This window comes from Phalangium opilio, unplaced genomic scaffold (genome assembly GCF_054372755.1).
Source record: "Phalangium opilio isolate 3A_F unplaced genomic scaffold, DU_Popi_V2 ptg000009l_1, whole genome shotgun sequence".
NCBI classification, from domain to species: domain Eukaryota; kingdom Metazoa; phylum Arthropoda; class Arachnida; order Opiliones; family Phalangiidae; genus Phalangium; species Phalangium opilio.
Genome location: NW_028324146.1, coordinates 13111951 through 13125038, shown reverse-complemented (window position 1 = coordinate 13125038; position 13088 = coordinate 13111951). Strand labels below are relative to the sequence as shown.

At 38.4% G+C, this 13088-nt stretch overlaps 19 non-coding genes and 33 pseudogenes across 19 annotated transcripts; all 52 read right to left on the bottom strand.

Moving 5' to 3' along the window:
- Positions 1-79: 79 nt before the first annotated feature.
- Positions 80-198, bottom strand: LOC149715458 (5S ribosomal RNA; annotated as a pseudogene).
- A 137-nt stretch (positions 199-335) lies between these two features.
- On the bottom strand, positions 336-454 carry LOC149715457 (5S ribosomal RNA; annotated as a pseudogene).
- Positions 455-591: 137 nt separating this feature from the next.
- On the bottom strand, positions 592-710 carry LOC149715456 (5S ribosomal RNA; annotated as a pseudogene).
- Positions 711-832: 122 nt separating this feature from the next.
- LOC149715455 (5S ribosomal RNA) lies at positions 833-951 on the bottom strand. The gene has a single exon (XR_016372376.1). It is a non-coding gene; the product is annotated as a 5S ribosomal RNA (ribosomal RNA).
- A 137-nt stretch (positions 952-1088) lies between these two features.
- On the bottom strand, positions 1089-1207 carry LOC149715454 (5S ribosomal RNA). The gene has a single exon (XR_016372178.1). It is a non-coding gene; the product is annotated as a 5S ribosomal RNA (ribosomal RNA).
- A 136-nt stretch (positions 1208-1343) lies between these two features.
- LOC149715453 (5S ribosomal RNA) lies at positions 1344-1462 on the bottom strand (annotated as a pseudogene).
- Positions 1463-1599: 137 nt separating this feature from the next.
- LOC149715452 (5S ribosomal RNA) lies at positions 1600-1717 on the bottom strand (annotated as a pseudogene).
- Positions 1718-1854: 137 nt separating this feature from the next.
- LOC149715451 (5S ribosomal RNA) lies at positions 1855-1973 on the bottom strand (annotated as a pseudogene).
- A 137-nt stretch (positions 1974-2110) lies between these two features.
- LOC149715450 (5S ribosomal RNA) lies at positions 2111-2229 on the bottom strand. Its single transcript, XR_016372177.1, has one exon. It is a non-coding gene; the product is annotated as a 5S ribosomal RNA (ribosomal RNA).
- Positions 2230-2366: 137 nt separating this feature from the next.
- Positions 2367-2485, bottom strand: LOC149715449 (5S ribosomal RNA; annotated as a pseudogene).
- Positions 2486-2622: 137 nt separating this feature from the next.
- LOC149715448 (5S ribosomal RNA) lies at positions 2623-2741 on the bottom strand (annotated as a pseudogene).
- A 122-nt stretch (positions 2742-2863) lies between these two features.
- On the bottom strand, positions 2864-2982 carry LOC149715447 (5S ribosomal RNA). The gene has a single exon (XR_016372375.1). It is a non-coding gene; the product is annotated as a 5S ribosomal RNA (ribosomal RNA).
- Positions 2983-3119: 137 nt separating this feature from the next.
- Positions 3120-3238, bottom strand: LOC149715446 (5S ribosomal RNA; annotated as a pseudogene).
- A 122-nt stretch (positions 3239-3360) lies between these two features.
- On the bottom strand, positions 3361-3463 carry LOC149715445 (5S ribosomal RNA; annotated as a pseudogene).
- Positions 3464-3600: 137 nt separating this feature from the next.
- On the bottom strand, positions 3601-3719 carry LOC149715444 (5S ribosomal RNA). Its single transcript, XR_016372354.1, has one exon. It is a non-coding gene; the product is annotated as a 5S ribosomal RNA (ribosomal RNA).
- A 137-nt stretch (positions 3720-3856) lies between these two features.
- On the bottom strand, positions 3857-3975 carry LOC149715443 (5S ribosomal RNA). Its single transcript, XR_016371764.1, has one exon. It is a non-coding gene; the product is annotated as a 5S ribosomal RNA (ribosomal RNA).
- Positions 3976-4108: 133 nt separating this feature from the next.
- Positions 4109-4227, bottom strand: LOC149715442 (5S ribosomal RNA; annotated as a pseudogene).
- Positions 4228-4349: 122 nt separating this feature from the next.
- On the bottom strand, positions 4350-4468 carry LOC149715441 (5S ribosomal RNA; annotated as a pseudogene).
- A 138-nt stretch (positions 4469-4606) lies between these two features.
- LOC149715440 (5S ribosomal RNA) lies at positions 4607-4725 on the bottom strand. The gene has a single exon (XR_016374285.1). It is a non-coding gene; the product is annotated as a 5S ribosomal RNA (ribosomal RNA).
- Positions 4726-4862: 137 nt separating this feature from the next.
- On the bottom strand, positions 4863-4981 carry LOC149715439 (5S ribosomal RNA; annotated as a pseudogene).
- A 137-nt stretch (positions 4982-5118) lies between these two features.
- LOC149715438 (5S ribosomal RNA) lies at positions 5119-5237 on the bottom strand (annotated as a pseudogene).
- Positions 5238-5373: 136 nt separating this feature from the next.
- On the bottom strand, positions 5374-5492 carry LOC149715437 (5S ribosomal RNA; annotated as a pseudogene).
- A 136-nt stretch (positions 5493-5628) lies between these two features.
- Positions 5629-5747, bottom strand: LOC149715436 (5S ribosomal RNA). The gene has a single exon (XR_016374212.1). It is a non-coding gene; the product is annotated as a 5S ribosomal RNA (ribosomal RNA).
- A 137-nt stretch (positions 5748-5884) lies between these two features.
- LOC149715435 (5S ribosomal RNA) lies at positions 5885-6003 on the bottom strand. Its single transcript, XR_016374210.1, has one exon. It is a non-coding gene; the product is annotated as a 5S ribosomal RNA (ribosomal RNA).
- Positions 6004-6125: 122 nt separating this feature from the next.
- Positions 6126-6228, bottom strand: LOC149715434 (5S ribosomal RNA; annotated as a pseudogene).
- Positions 6229-6365: 137 nt separating this feature from the next.
- LOC149715433 (5S ribosomal RNA) lies at positions 6366-6484 on the bottom strand. Its single transcript, XR_016372212.1, has one exon. It is a non-coding gene; the product is annotated as a 5S ribosomal RNA (ribosomal RNA).
- Positions 6485-6621: 137 nt separating this feature from the next.
- On the bottom strand, positions 6622-6740 carry LOC149715432 (5S ribosomal RNA). Its single transcript, XR_016373633.1, has one exon. It is a non-coding gene; the product is annotated as a 5S ribosomal RNA (ribosomal RNA).
- A 134-nt stretch (positions 6741-6874) lies between these two features.
- On the bottom strand, positions 6875-6993 carry LOC149715431 (5S ribosomal RNA; annotated as a pseudogene).
- Positions 6994-7115: 122 nt separating this feature from the next.
- On the bottom strand, positions 7116-7234 carry LOC149715430 (5S ribosomal RNA; annotated as a pseudogene).
- Positions 7235-7371: 137 nt separating this feature from the next.
- Positions 7372-7490, bottom strand: LOC149715429 (5S ribosomal RNA; annotated as a pseudogene).
- A 137-nt stretch (positions 7491-7627) lies between these two features.
- LOC149715428 (5S ribosomal RNA) lies at positions 7628-7746 on the bottom strand (annotated as a pseudogene).
- A 122-nt stretch (positions 7747-7868) lies between these two features.
- LOC149715427 (5S ribosomal RNA) lies at positions 7869-7971 on the bottom strand (annotated as a pseudogene).
- A 138-nt stretch (positions 7972-8109) lies between these two features.
- LOC149715426 (5S ribosomal RNA) lies at positions 8110-8228 on the bottom strand (annotated as a pseudogene).
- Positions 8229-8365: 137 nt separating this feature from the next.
- Positions 8366-8484, bottom strand: LOC149715425 (5S ribosomal RNA). The gene has a single exon (XR_016372183.1). It is a non-coding gene; the product is annotated as a 5S ribosomal RNA (ribosomal RNA).
- Positions 8485-8621: 137 nt separating this feature from the next.
- On the bottom strand, positions 8622-8740 carry LOC149715424 (5S ribosomal RNA; annotated as a pseudogene).
- A 122-nt stretch (positions 8741-8862) lies between these two features.
- LOC149715423 (5S ribosomal RNA) lies at positions 8863-8965 on the bottom strand (annotated as a pseudogene).
- A 137-nt stretch (positions 8966-9102) lies between these two features.
- Positions 9103-9221, bottom strand: LOC149715422 (5S ribosomal RNA). Its single transcript, XR_016372161.1, has one exon. It is a non-coding gene; the product is annotated as a 5S ribosomal RNA (ribosomal RNA).
- Positions 9222-9355: 134 nt separating this feature from the next.
- Positions 9356-9474, bottom strand: LOC149715421 (5S ribosomal RNA). Its single transcript, XR_016371759.1, has one exon. It is a non-coding gene; the product is annotated as a 5S ribosomal RNA (ribosomal RNA).
- Positions 9475-9608: 134 nt separating this feature from the next.
- LOC149715420 (5S ribosomal RNA) lies at positions 9609-9727 on the bottom strand (annotated as a pseudogene).
- A 137-nt stretch (positions 9728-9864) lies between these two features.
- LOC149715419 (5S ribosomal RNA) lies at positions 9865-9983 on the bottom strand. Its single transcript, XR_016374266.1, has one exon. It is a non-coding gene; the product is annotated as a 5S ribosomal RNA (ribosomal RNA).
- A 137-nt stretch (positions 9984-10120) lies between these two features.
- On the bottom strand, positions 10121-10239 carry LOC149715418 (5S ribosomal RNA; annotated as a pseudogene).
- Positions 10240-10376: 137 nt separating this feature from the next.
- Positions 10377-10495, bottom strand: LOC149715417 (5S ribosomal RNA). The gene has a single exon (XR_016372176.1). It is a non-coding gene; the product is annotated as a 5S ribosomal RNA (ribosomal RNA).
- A 134-nt stretch (positions 10496-10629) lies between these two features.
- LOC149715416 (5S ribosomal RNA) lies at positions 10630-10748 on the bottom strand (annotated as a pseudogene).
- A 137-nt stretch (positions 10749-10885) lies between these two features.
- LOC149715415 (5S ribosomal RNA) lies at positions 10886-11004 on the bottom strand (annotated as a pseudogene).
- Positions 11005-11141: 137 nt separating this feature from the next.
- Positions 11142-11260, bottom strand: LOC149715414 (5S ribosomal RNA). Its single transcript, XR_016372175.1, has one exon. It is a non-coding gene; the product is annotated as a 5S ribosomal RNA (ribosomal RNA).
- Positions 11261-11397: 137 nt separating this feature from the next.
- LOC149715413 (5S ribosomal RNA) lies at positions 11398-11516 on the bottom strand (annotated as a pseudogene).
- A 137-nt stretch (positions 11517-11653) lies between these two features.
- On the bottom strand, positions 11654-11772 carry LOC149715412 (5S ribosomal RNA; annotated as a pseudogene).
- Positions 11773-11909: 137 nt separating this feature from the next.
- LOC149715411 (5S ribosomal RNA) lies at positions 11910-12028 on the bottom strand. Its single transcript, XR_016374265.1, has one exon. It is a non-coding gene; the product is annotated as a 5S ribosomal RNA (ribosomal RNA).
- A 137-nt stretch (positions 12029-12165) lies between these two features.
- Positions 12166-12284, bottom strand: LOC149715410 (5S ribosomal RNA; annotated as a pseudogene).
- Positions 12285-12421: 137 nt separating this feature from the next.
- LOC149715409 (5S ribosomal RNA) lies at positions 12422-12540 on the bottom strand. Its single transcript, XR_016372174.1, has one exon. It is a non-coding gene; the product is annotated as a 5S ribosomal RNA (ribosomal RNA).
- Positions 12541-12677: 137 nt separating this feature from the next.
- Positions 12678-12796, bottom strand: LOC149715408 (5S ribosomal RNA; annotated as a pseudogene).
- A 137-nt stretch (positions 12797-12933) lies between these two features.
- On the bottom strand, positions 12934-13052 carry LOC149715407 (5S ribosomal RNA; annotated as a pseudogene).
- Between the last annotated feature and the right edge of the window lie 36 nt (positions 13053-13088).

Here is a 13088-nt window from a genome sequence, read left to right as displayed (position 1 = left end):
TATAAAACAATAACAAAAAGAAAATATGTTTGCTTTTTTCATATCTATAGGAATTTAAAAGAGGAAAAAAAAGTGAAAAAGCCAACGGCACGCAGTGTTCCTAAGTGGTCTCCCTCCCAAGTACTGACTGCGCTCGACGCTGCTTAACTTCGGTGATCGGACGAGAACCGGTGATTTCAGCGTGATATGGTCGTTGCCGAGAGTGCTAGATAATAATTCGAATGTAAATTAAGTGAGACAAATTAACCTTCATCTTTTTAAAACAATAACAAAAATAAAATATGTTTGCTTTTTTCATATCTATTGGAATTTAAAAGAGGAAAAAAAAGTGAAAAAGCCAACAGCACGCAGTGTTCCTAAGTGGTCTCCCTCCCAAGTACTGACTGCGCTCGACGCTGCTTAACTTCGGTGATCGGACGAGAACCGGTGTTTTCAGCGTTATATGGCCGTTGCCGAGAGTGCTAGATAATAATTCGAATTTAAATTAAGTGAGACAAATTGACCTTCATCTTTTTGAAACAATAACAAAAAGAAAATATGTTTGCTTTTTTCATATCTATAGGAATTTAAAAGAGGAAAAAAAAGTGAAAAACCCAACGGCACGCAGTGTTCCTTAGTGGTCTCCCTCCCAAGTACTGACTGCGCTCGACGCTGCTAAACTTCGGTGATCGGACGAGAACCGGTGTTTTCAGCGTGACATGGCTGTTGCCGAGAGTGCTATTTAATAATTCGAATTTAATTAACCTTCATCTTTATAAATCAATAAGAAAAAGAAGATTTGTTTGCTTTTTTCATATCTCATGGAATTTAAAAGAGGAAAAAAAAGTGAAAAAGCCAACGGCACGCAGTGTTCCTAAGTGGTCTCCCTCCCAAGTACTGACTGCGCTCGACGCTGCTTAACTTCGGTGATCGGACGAGAACCGGTGTTTTCAGCGTGATATAGCCGTTGCCGAGAGTGCAAGATAATAATTCGAATTTAAATTAAGTGAGACAAATTAACCATCATCTTTTTAAAACAATAACAAAAAGAAAATATGTTTGCTTTTTTCATATCTATTGGAATTTATAAGAGGAAAAAAAAGTGAAAAAGCCAACAGCACGCAGTGTTCCTAAGTGGTCTCCCTCCCAAGTACTGACTGCGCTCGACGCTGCTTAACTTCGGTGATCGGACGAGAACCGGTGTTTTCAGCGTGATATGGCCGTTGCCGAGAGTGCAAGATAATAATTCGATTTAGAATTAAGTGAGACAAATTAACCATCATCTTTTTAAAACAATAACAAAAATAAAATATGTTTGCTTTTTTCATATCTATTGGAATTTAAAGAGGAAAAAAAAGTGAAAAAGCAAACAGCACGCAGTGTTCCTAAGTGGTCTCCCTCCCAAGTACTGACTGCGCTCGACGCTGCTTAACTTCGGTGATCGGACGAGAACCGGTGTTTTCAACGTGATATGGCCGTTGCCGAGAGTGCAAGATAATAATTCGAATTTAAATTAAGTGAGACAAATTAACCATCATCTTTTTAAAACAATAACAAAAAGAAAATATGTTTGCTTTTTTCATATCTATTGGAATTTATAAGAGGAAAAAAAAGTGAAAAAGCCAACGGCACGCAGTGTCCTAAGTGGTCTCCCTCCCAAGTACTGACTGCGCTCGACGCTGCTGAACTTCGGTGATCCGACGAGAACCGGTGTTTTCAGCGTGATATGGCCGTTGCCGAGAGTGCTAGATAATAATTCGAATTTAAATTAAGTGAGACAAATTGACCTTCATCATTATAAAACAATAACAAAAAGAAAATATGTTTGCTTTTTTCATATCTATAGGAATTTAAAAGAGGAAAAAAAAGTGAAAAAGCCAACGGCACGCAGTGTTCCTAAGTGGTCTCCCTCCCAAGTACTGACTGCGCTCGACGCTGCTTAACTTCGGTGATCGGACGAGAACCGGTGATTTCAGCGTGATATGGTCGTTGCCGAGAGTGCTAGATAATAATTCGAATGTAAATTAAGTGAGACAAATTAACCTTCATCTTTTTAAAACAATAACAAAAATAAAATATGTTTGCTTTTTTCATATCTATTGGAATTTAAAAGAGGAAAAAAAAGTGAAAAAGCCAACAGCACGCAGTGTTCCTAAGTGGTCTCCCTCCCAAGTACTGACTGCGCTCGACGCTGCTTAACTTCGGTGATCGGACGAGAACCGGTGTTTTCAGCGTGATATGGCCGTTGCCGAGAGTGCAAGATAATAATTCGAATTTAAATTAAGTGAGACAAATTAACTATCATCTTTTTAAAACTATAACATAAAGAAAATATGTTTGCTTTTTTCATATCTATTGGAATTTAAAAGAGGAAAAAAAAGAGAAAAAGCCAACGGCACGCAGTGTTCCTAAGTGGTCTCCCTCCCAAGTACTGACTGCGCTCGACGCTGCTTAACTTCGGTGATCGGACGAGAACCGGTGTTTTCAGCGTTATATGGCCGTTGCCGAGAGTGCTAGATAATAATTCGAATTTAAATTAAGTGAGACAAATTGACCTTCATCTTTTTGAAACAATAACAAAAAGAAAATATGTTTGCTTTTTTCATATCTATTGGAATTTAAAAGAGGAAAAAAAAGTGAAAAAGCCAACGGCACGCAGTGTTCCTTAGTGGTCACCCTCCCAAGTACTGACTGCGCTCGACGCTGCTAAACTTCGGTGATCGGACGAGAACCGGTGTTTTCAGCGTGACATGGCTGTTGCCGAGAGTGCTATTTAATAATTCGAATTAAATTAACCTTCATCTTTATAAATCAATAAGAAAAAGAAGATTTGTTTGCTTTTTTCATATCTCATGGAATTTAAAAGAGGAAAAAAAAGTGAAAAAGCCAACGGCACGCAGTGTTCCTAAGTGGTCTCCCTCCCAAGTACTGACTGCGCTCGACGCTGCTTAACTTCGGTGATCGGACGAGAACCGGTGTTTTCAGCGTGATATAGCCGTTGCCGAGAGTGCAAGATAATAATTCGAATTTAAATTAAGTGAGACAAATTAACCATCATCTTTTTAAAACAATAACAAAAAGAAAATATGTTTGCTTTTTTCATATCTATTGGAATTTAAAAGAGGAAAAAAAAGTGAAAAAGCCAACGGCACGCAGTGTTCCTTAGTGGTCTCCCTCCCAAGTAATGACTGCGCTCGATGCTGCTTAACTTCGGTGATCGGACGAGAACCGGTGTTTTCAGCGTGATATGGCCGTTGCCGAGAGTTCTATTTAATAATTTGAATTTAATTAACCTTCATCTTTATAAATGAATAAGAAAAAGAAGATATGTTTGCTTTTTTCATATCTGATGGAATTTAAAAGAGGAAATAAAAGTGAAAATGCCAGCGGCACGCAAAGTTTCCAAGTACTGACTGCGCTCGACGCTGCTTAACTTCGGTGATCGGACGAGAACCGGTGTTTTCAGCGTGATATGGCCGTTGCCGAGAGTGCATGATAAGAATTCGAATTTAAATTAAGTGAGACAAATTAACCATCATCTTTTTAAAACAATAACAAAAAGAAAATATGTTTGCTTTTTTCATATCTATTGGAATTTAAAAGAGGAAAAAAAAGTGAAAAAGCCAACGGCACGCAGTGTTCCTAAGTGGTCTCCCTCCCAAGTACTGACTGCGCTCAACGCTGCTTAACTTCGGTGATCGGACGAGAACCGGTGTTTTCAGCGTGATATGGCCGTTGCCGAGAGTGCTAGATAATAATTTGAATTTAAATTAAGTGAGACAAATTGACCTTCATCTTTTTAAAACAATAACAAAAAGAAAATATGTTTGCTTTTTTCATATCTATAGGAATTTAAAAGAGGAAAAAAAAGTGAAAAAGCCAACGGCACGCAGTGTTCCTAAGTGGTCTCCCTCCCAAGTACTGACTGCGCTCGACGCTGCTTAACTTCGGTGATCGGACGAGAACCGGTGTTTTCAGCGTGATATGGCCGTTGCCGAGAGTGCTAGATAATAATTCGAATTTAAATTAAGTGAGACAAATTAACCATCTTTTTAAAACAATAACAAAAAGAAAATATGTTTGCTTTTTTATATCTATTGGAATTTTAAAGAGGAAAAAAAAGTGAAAAAGCCAACGGCACGCAGTGTTCCTAAGTGGTCTCCCTCCCAAGTACTGACTGCGCTCGACGCTGCTTAACTTCGGTGATCGGACGAGAACCGGTGTTTTCAGCGTGACATGGCTGTTGCCGAGAGTGCTATTTAATAATTCGAATTTAATTAACCTTCATCTTTATAAATCAATAAGAAAAAGAAGATTTGTTTGCTTTTTTCATATCTCATGGAATTTAAAAGAGGAAAAAAAAGTGAAAAAGCCAACGGCACGCAGTGTTCCTAAGTGGTCTCCCTCCCAAGTACTGACTGCGCTCGACGCTGCTTAACTTCGGTGATCGGACGAGAGCTGGTGATTTCAGCGTGATATGGTCGTTGCCGAGAGTGCTAGATAATAATTCGAATTTAAATTAAGTGAGACAAATTAACCTTCATCTTTTTAAAACAATAACAAAAAGAAAATATGTTTGCTTTTTTTCATATCTATTGGAATTTAAAAGAGGAAAAAAAAGTGAAAAAGCCAACGGCACGCAGTGTTCCTAAGTGGTCTCCCTCCCAAGTACTGACTGCGCTCGACGCTGCTAAACTTCGGTGATCGGACGAGAACCGGTGTTTTCAGCGTGATATGGCCGTTGCCGAGAGTGCAAGATAATAATTCGAATTTAAATTAAGTGAGACAAATTAACCATCATCTTTTTAAAACAATAACAAAAAGAAAATATGTTTGCTTTTTTCATATCTATTGGAATTTAAAAGAGGAAAAAAAAGAGAAAAAGCCAACGGCACGCAGTGTTCCTAAGTGGTCTCCCTCCCAAGTACTGACTGCGCTCGACGCTGCTTAACTTCGGTGATCGGACGAGAACCGGTGTTTTCAGCGTTATATGGCCGTTGCCGAGAGTGCTAGATAATAATTCGAATTTAAATTAAGTGAGACAAATTGACCTTCATCTTTTTGAAACAATAACAAAAAGAAAATATGTTTGCTTTTTTCATATCTATTGGAATTTAAAAGAGGAAAAAAAAGTGAAAAAGCCAACGGCACGCAGTGTTCCTAAGTGGTCTCCCTCCCAAGTACTGACTGCGTTCGACGCTGCTTAACTTCGGTGATCCGACGAGAACCGGTGTTTTCAGCGTGATATGGCCGTTGCCGAGAGTGCTAGATAATAATTCGAATTTAAATTAAGTGAGACAAATTGACCTTCATCTTTTTAAAACAATAACAAAAAGAAAATATGTTGGCTTTTTTCATATCTATTGGAATTTAAAAGAGGAAAAAAAATGAAAAAGCCAACGGCACGCAGTGTTCCTAAGTGGTCTCCCTCCCAAGTACTGACTGCGCTCGACGCTGCTTAATTTCGGTGATCCGACGAGAACCGGTGTTTTCAGCGTGATATGGCCGTTGCCGAGAGTGCCAGATAATAATTCGAATTTAAATTAAGTGAGACAAATTGACCTTCATCTTTTTAAAACAATAACAAAAAGAAAATATGTTTGCCTTTTTCATATCTATTGGAATTTAAAAGAGGAAAAAAAATGAAAAAGCCAACGGCACGCAGTGTTCCTAAGTGGTCTCCCTCCCAAGTACTGACTGCGCTCGACGCTGCTTAATTTCGGTGATCGGACGAGAACCGGTGTTTTCAGCGTGATATGGCCGTTGCCGAGGGTGCTATTTAATAATTCGAATTTAAATTAAGTGAGGCAAATTAACCTTCATCTTTTTAAAACAATAACAAAAAGAAAATATGTTTGCTTTTTTCATATCTATAGGAATTTAAAAGAGGAAAAAAAAGTGAAAAAGCCAACGGTACGCAGTGTTCCTTAGTGGTCTCCCTCCCAAGTACTGACTGCGCTCGACGCTGCTTAACTTCGGTGATCGGACGAGAACCGGTGTTTTCAGCGTGATATGGCCGTTGCCGAGAGTTCTATTTAATAATTTGAATTTAATTAACCTTCATCTTTATAAATGAATAAGAAAAAGAAGATATGTTTGCTTTTTTCATATCTGATGGAATTTAAAAGAGGAAATAAAAGTGAAAATGCCAGCGGCACGCAAAGTTTCCAAGTACTGACTGCGCTCGACGCTGCTTAACTTCGGTGATCGGACGAGAACCGGTGTTTTCAGCGTGATATGGCCGTTGCCGAGAGTGCATGATAAGAATTCGAATTTAAATTAAGTGAGACAAATTAACCATCATCTTTTTAAAACAATAACAAAAAGAAAATATGTTTGCTTTTTTCATATCTATTGGAATTTAAAAGAGGAAAAAAAAGTGAAAAAGCCAACGGCACGCAGTGTTCCTAAGTGGTCTCCCTCCCAAGTACTGACTGCGCTCAACGCTGCTTAACTTCGGTGATCGGACGAGAACCGGTGTTTTCAGCGTGATATGGCCGTTGCCGAGAGTGCTAGATAATAATTTGAATTTAAATTAAGTGAGACAAATTGACCTTCATCTTTTTAAAACAATAACAAAAAGAAAATATGTTTGCTTTTTTCATATCTATAGGAATTTAAAAGAGGAAAAAAAAGTGAAAAAGCCAACGGCACGCAGTGTTCCTAAGTGGTCTCCCTCCCAAGTACTGACTGCGCTCGACGCTGCTTAACTTCAGTGATCGGACGAGAACCGGTGTTTTCAGCGTGATATGGCCGTTGCCGAGAGTGCTAGATAATAATTCGAATTTAAATTAAGTGAGACAAATTAACCATCTTTTTAAAACAATAACAAAAAGAAAATATGTTTGCTTTTTTCATATCTATTGGAATTTTAAAGAGGAAAAAAAAGTGAAAAAGCCAACGGCACGCAGTGTTCCTAAGTGGTCTCCCTCCCAAGTACTGACTGCGCTCGACGCTGCTTAACTTCGGTGATCGGACGAGAACCGGTGTTTTCAGCGTGACATGGCTGTTGCCGAGAGTGCTATTTAATAATTCGAATTTAATTAACCTTCATCTTTATAAATCAATAAGAAAAAGAAGATTTGTTTGCTTTTTTCATATCTCATGGAATTTAAAAGAGGAAAAAAAAGTGAAAAAGCCAACGGCACGCAGTGTTCCTAAGTGGTCTCCCTCCCAAGTACTGACTGCGCTCGACGCTGCTTAACTTCGGTGATCGGACGAGAACTGGTGATTTCAGCGTGATATGGCCGTTGCCGAGAGTGCTAGATAATAATTCGAATTTAAATTAAGTGAGACAAATTAACCATCATCTTTTTAAAACAATAACAAAAAGAAAATATGTTTGCTTTTTTCATATCTATTGGAATTTAAAAGAGGATAAAAAAGTGAAAAAGCCAAAGGCACGCAGTGTTCCTAAGTGGTCTCCCTCCCAAGTACTGACTGCGCTCGACGCTGCATAACTTCGGTGATCGGACGAGAACCGGTGTTTTCAGCGTGATATGGCCGTTGCCGAGGGTGCTATTTAATAATTCGAATTTAAATTAAGTGAGGCAAATTAACCTTCATCTTTTTAAAACAATAACAAAAAGAAAATATGTTTGCTTTTTTCATATCTATTGGAATTTAAAAGAGGAAAAAAAAGTGAAAAAGCCAACGGCACGCAGTGTTCCTAAGTGGTCTCCCTCCCAAGTACTGACTGCGTTCGACGCTGCTTAACTTCGGTGATCCGACGAGAACCGGTGTTTTCATCGTGATATGGCCGTTGCCGAGAGTGCTATTTAATAATTCGAATTTAATTAACCTTCATCTTTATAAATCAATAAGAAAAAGAAGATTTGTTTGCTTTTTTCATATCTCATGGAATTTAAAAGAGGAAATAAAAGTGAAAAAGCCAACGGCACGCAAAGTTTCCAAGTACTGACTGCGCTCGACGCTGCTTAACTTCGGTGATCGGACGAGAACCGGTGTTTTCAGCGTGATATGGCCGTTGCCGAGAGTGCTAGATAATAATTCGAATTTAAATTAAGTGAGACAAATTAACCATCATCTTTTTAAAACAATAACAAAAAGAAAATATGTTTGCTTTTTTCATATCTATTGGAATTTAAAAGAGGAAAAAAAAAGTGAAAAAGCCAAAGGCACGCAGTGTTCCTAAGTGGTCTCCCTCCCAAGTACTGACTGCGCTCGACGCTGCTTAACTTCGGTGATCGGACGAGAACCGGTGTTTTCAGCTTGATATGGCCGTTGCCGAGCGTGCTATTTAATAATTCGAATTTAAATTAAGTGAGACAAATTAACCTTCATCTTTTTAAAACAATAACAAAAAGAAAATATGTTTGCTTTTTTCATATCTATTGGAATTTAAAAGAGGAAAAAAAAGTGAAAAAGCCAACGGCACGCAGTGTTCCTAAGTGGTCTCCCTCCCAAGTACTGACTGCGCTCAACGCTGCTTAACTTCGGTGATCGGACGAGAACCGGTGTTTTCAGCGTGATATGGCCGTTGCCGAGAGAGCTAGATAATAATTCGAATTTAAATTAAGTGAGACAAATTGACCTTCATCTTTTAAAAACAATAACAAAAAGAAAATATGTTTGCTTTTTTCATATCTATAGGAATTTAAAAGAGGAAAAAAAAGTGAAAAAGCCAACGGTACGCAGTGTTCCTTAGTGGTCTCCCTCCCAAGTACTGACTGCGCTCGACGCTGCTTAATTTCGGTGATCGGACGAGAACCGGTGTTTTCAGCGTGATATGGCCGTTGCCGAGAGCGCTATTTAATAATTTGAATTTAATTAACCTTCATCTTTATAAATGAATAAGAAAAAGAAGATATGTTTGCTTTTTTCATATCTGATGGAATTTAAAAGAGGAAATAAAAGTGAAAATGCCAGCGGCACGCAAAGTTTCCAAGTACTGACTGCGCTCGACGCTGCTTAACTTCGGTGATCGGACGAGAACCGGTGTTTTCAGCGTGATATGGCCGTTGCCGAGAGTGCATGATAAGAATTCGAATTTAAATTAAGTGAGACAAATTAACCATCATCTTTTTAAAACAATAACAAAAAGAAAATATGTTTGCTTTTTTCATATCTATTGGAATTTAAAAGAGGAAAAAAAAGTGAAAAAGCCAACGGCACGCAGTGTTCCTAAGTGGTCTCCCTCCCAAGTACTGACTGCGCTCAACGCTGCTTAACTTCGGTGATCGGACGAGAACCGGTGTTTTCAGCGTGATATGGCCGTTGCCGAGAGTGCTAGATAATAATTTGAATTTAAATTAAGTGAGACAAATTGACCATCTTTTTAAATCAATAACAAAAAGAAAATATGTTTGCTTTTTTCATATCTATAGGAATTTAAAAGAGGAAAAAAAAGTGAAAAAGCCAACGGCACGCAGTGTTCCTAAGTGGTCTCCCTCCCAAGTACTGACTGCGCTCGACGCTGCTTAACTTCGGTGATCGGACGAGAACCGGTGTTTTCAGCGTGATATGGCCGTTGCCGAGAGTGCTAGATAATAATTCGAATTTAAATTAAGTGAGACAAATTAACCATCTTTATAAAACAATAACAAAAAGAAAATATGTTTGCTTTTTTCATATCTATTGGAATTTAAATGAGGAAAAAAAAGTGAAAAAGCCAACGGCACGCAGTGTTCCTAAGTGGTCTCCCTCCCAAGTACTGACTGCGCTCGACGCTTCTTAACTTCGGTGGTCGGACGAGAACCGGTGTTTTCAGCGTGATATGGCCGTTGCCGAGAGTGCTAGATAATAATTCGAATTTAAATTAAGTGAGACAAATTAACCATCATCTTTTTAAAACAATAACAAAAAGAAAATATGTTTGCTTTTTTCATATCTATTGGAATTTAAAAGAGGAAAAAAAAGTGAAAAAGCCAACGGCACGCAGTGTTCCTAAGTGGTCTCCCTCCCAAGTACTGACTGCGCTCGACGCTTCTTAACTTCGGTGATCGGACGAGAACCGGTGTTTTCAGCGTGATATGGCCGTTGCCGAGAGTGCTAGATAATAATTCGAATTTAAATTAAGTGAGACAAATTAACCTTCATCTTTTTAAAACAATAACAAAAAGAAAATATGTTTGCTTTTTTCATATCTATTGGAATTTAAAAGAGGAAAAAAAAGTGAAAAAGCCAACGGCACGCAGTGTTCCTAAGTGGTCTCCCTCCCAAGTACCGACTGCGCTCGACGCTGCTTAACTTCGGTGATCGGACGAGAACCGGTGATTTCAGCGTGATATGGTCGTTGCCGAGAGTGCTAGATAATAATTCGAATTTAAATTAAGTGAGACAAATTAACCATCATCTTTTTAAAACAATAACAAAAATAAAATATGTTTGCTTTTTTCATATCTATTCGAATTTAAAAGAGGAAAAAAAAGTGAAAAAGCCAACAGCACGCAGTGTTCCTAAGTGGTCTCCCTCCCAAGTACTGACTGCGCTCGACGCTGCTTAACTTCGGTGATCGGACGAGAACCGGTGTTTTCAGCGTGATATGGCCGTTGCCGAGAGTGCTAGATAATAATTCGAATTTAAATTAAGTGAGACAAATTAACCATCTTTTTAAAACAATAACAAAAAGAAAATATGTTTGCTTTTTTCATATCTATTGGAATTTAAATGAGGAAAAAAAAGTGAAAAAGCCAACGGCACGCAGTGTTCCTAAGTGGTCTCCCTCCCAAGTACTGACTGCGCTCGACGCTTCTTAACTTCGGTGGTCGGACGAGAACCGGTGTTTTCAGCGTGATATGGCCGTTGCCGAGAGTGCTAGATAATAATTCGAATTTAAATTAAGTGAGACAAATTAACCTTCATCTTTTTAAAACAATAACAAAAAGAAAATATGTTTGCTTTTTTCATATCTATTGGAATTTAAAAGAGGAAAAAAAAGTGAAAAAGCCAACGGCACGCAGTGTTCCTAAGTGGTCTCCCTCCCAAGTACCGACTGCGCTCGACGCTGCTTAACTTCGGTGATCGGACGAGAACCGGTGATTTCAGCGTGATATGGTCGTTGCCGAGAGTGCTAGATAATAATTCGAATTTAAATTAAGTGAGACAAATTAACCATCATCTTTTTAAAACAATAACAAAAATAAAATATGTTTGCTTTTTTCATATCTATTCGAATTTAAAAGAGGAAAAAAAATTGAAAAAGCCAACAGCACGCAGTGTTCCTAAGTGGTCTCCCTCCCAAGTACTGACTGCGCTCGACGCTGCTTAACTTCGGTGATCGGACGAGAACCGGTGTTTTCAGCGTGATATGGCCGTTGCCGAGAGTGCAAGATAATAATTCGAATTTAAATTAAGTGAGACAAATTAACCATCATCTTTTTAAAACAATAACAAAAATAAAATATGTTTGCTTTTTTCATATCTATTGGAATTTAAAAGAGGAAAAAAAAGTGAAAAAGTAAACAGCACGCAGTGTTCCTAAGTGGTCTCCCTCCCAAGTACTGACTGCGCTCGACGCTGCTTAACTTCGGTGATCGGACGAGAACCGGTGTTTTCAGCTTGATATGGCCGTTGCCGAGAGTGCTAGATAATAATTCGAATTTAAATTAAGTGAGACAAATTAACCATCATCTTTTTAAAACAATAACAAAAAGAAAATATGTTTGCTTTTTTCATATCTATTGGAATTTAAAAGAGGAAAAAAAAGTGAAAAAGCCAACGGCACGCAGTGTTCCTAAGTGGTCTCCCTCCCAAGTACTGACTGCGCTCGACGCTTCTTAACTTCGGTGATCGGACGAGAACCGGTGTTTTCAGCTTGATATGGCCGTTGCTGAGACTGCTAGATAATAATTCGAATTTAAATTAAGTGAGACAAATTAACCTTCATCTTTTTAAAACAATAACAAAAAGAAAATATGTTTGCTTTTTTCATATCTATTGGAATTTAAAAGAGGAAAAAAAAGTGAAAAAGCCAACGGCACGCAGTGTTCCTAAGTGGTCTCCCTCCCAAGTACTGACTGCGCTCGACGCTTCTTAACTTCGGTGATCGGACGAGAACCGGTGTTTTCAGCGTGATATGGCCGTTGCCAAGAGTGCTAGATAATAATTCGAATTTAAATTAAGTGAGACAAATTAACCATCATCTTTTTAAAACAATAACAAAAAGAAAATATGTTTGCTTTTTTCATATCTATTGGAATTTAAAAGAGGAAAAAAAAGTGAAAAAGCCAACGGCACGCAGTGTTCCTAAGTGGTCTCCCTCCCAAGTACCGGCTGCGCTCGACGCTGCTTAACTTCGGTGATCGGACGAGAACCGGTGTTTTCAGCTTGATATGGCCGTTGCCGAGAGTGCTAGATAATAATTCGAATTTAAATTAAGTGAGACAAATTAACCATCATCTTTTTAAAACAATAACAAAAATAAAATATGTTTGCTTTTTTCATATCTATTCGAATTTAAAAGAGGAAAAAAAATTGAAAAAGCCAACAGCACGCAGTGTTCCTAAGTGGTCTCCCTCCCAAGTACTGACTGCGCTCGACGCTGCTTAACTTCGGTGATCGGACGAGAACCGGTGTTTTCAGCGTGATATGGCCGTTGCCGAGAGTGCAAGATAATAATTCGAATTTAAATTAAGTGAGACAAATTAACCATCATCTTTTTAAAACAATAACAAAAATAAAATATGTTTGCTTTTTTCATATCTATTGGAATTTAAAAGAGGAAAAAAAAGTGAAAAAGTAAACAGCACGCAGTGTTCCTAAGTGGTCTCCCTCCCAAGTACTGACTGCGCTCGACGCTGCTTAACTTCGGTGATCGGACGAGAACCGGTGTTTTCAGCTTGATATGGCCGTTGCCGAGAGTGCTAGATAATAATTCGAATTTAAATTAAGTGAGACAAATTAACCATCATCTTTTTAAAACAATAACAAAAAGAAAATATGTTTGCTTTTTTCATATCTATTGGAATTTAAAAGAGGAAAAAAAAGTGAAAAAGCCAACGGCACGCAGTGTTCCTAAGTGGTCTCCCTCCCAAGTACTGACTGCGCTCGACGCTTCTTAACTTCGGTGATCGGACGAGAACCGGTGTTTTCAGCTTGATATGGCCGTTGCTGAGACTGCTAGATAATAATTCGAATTTAAATTAAGT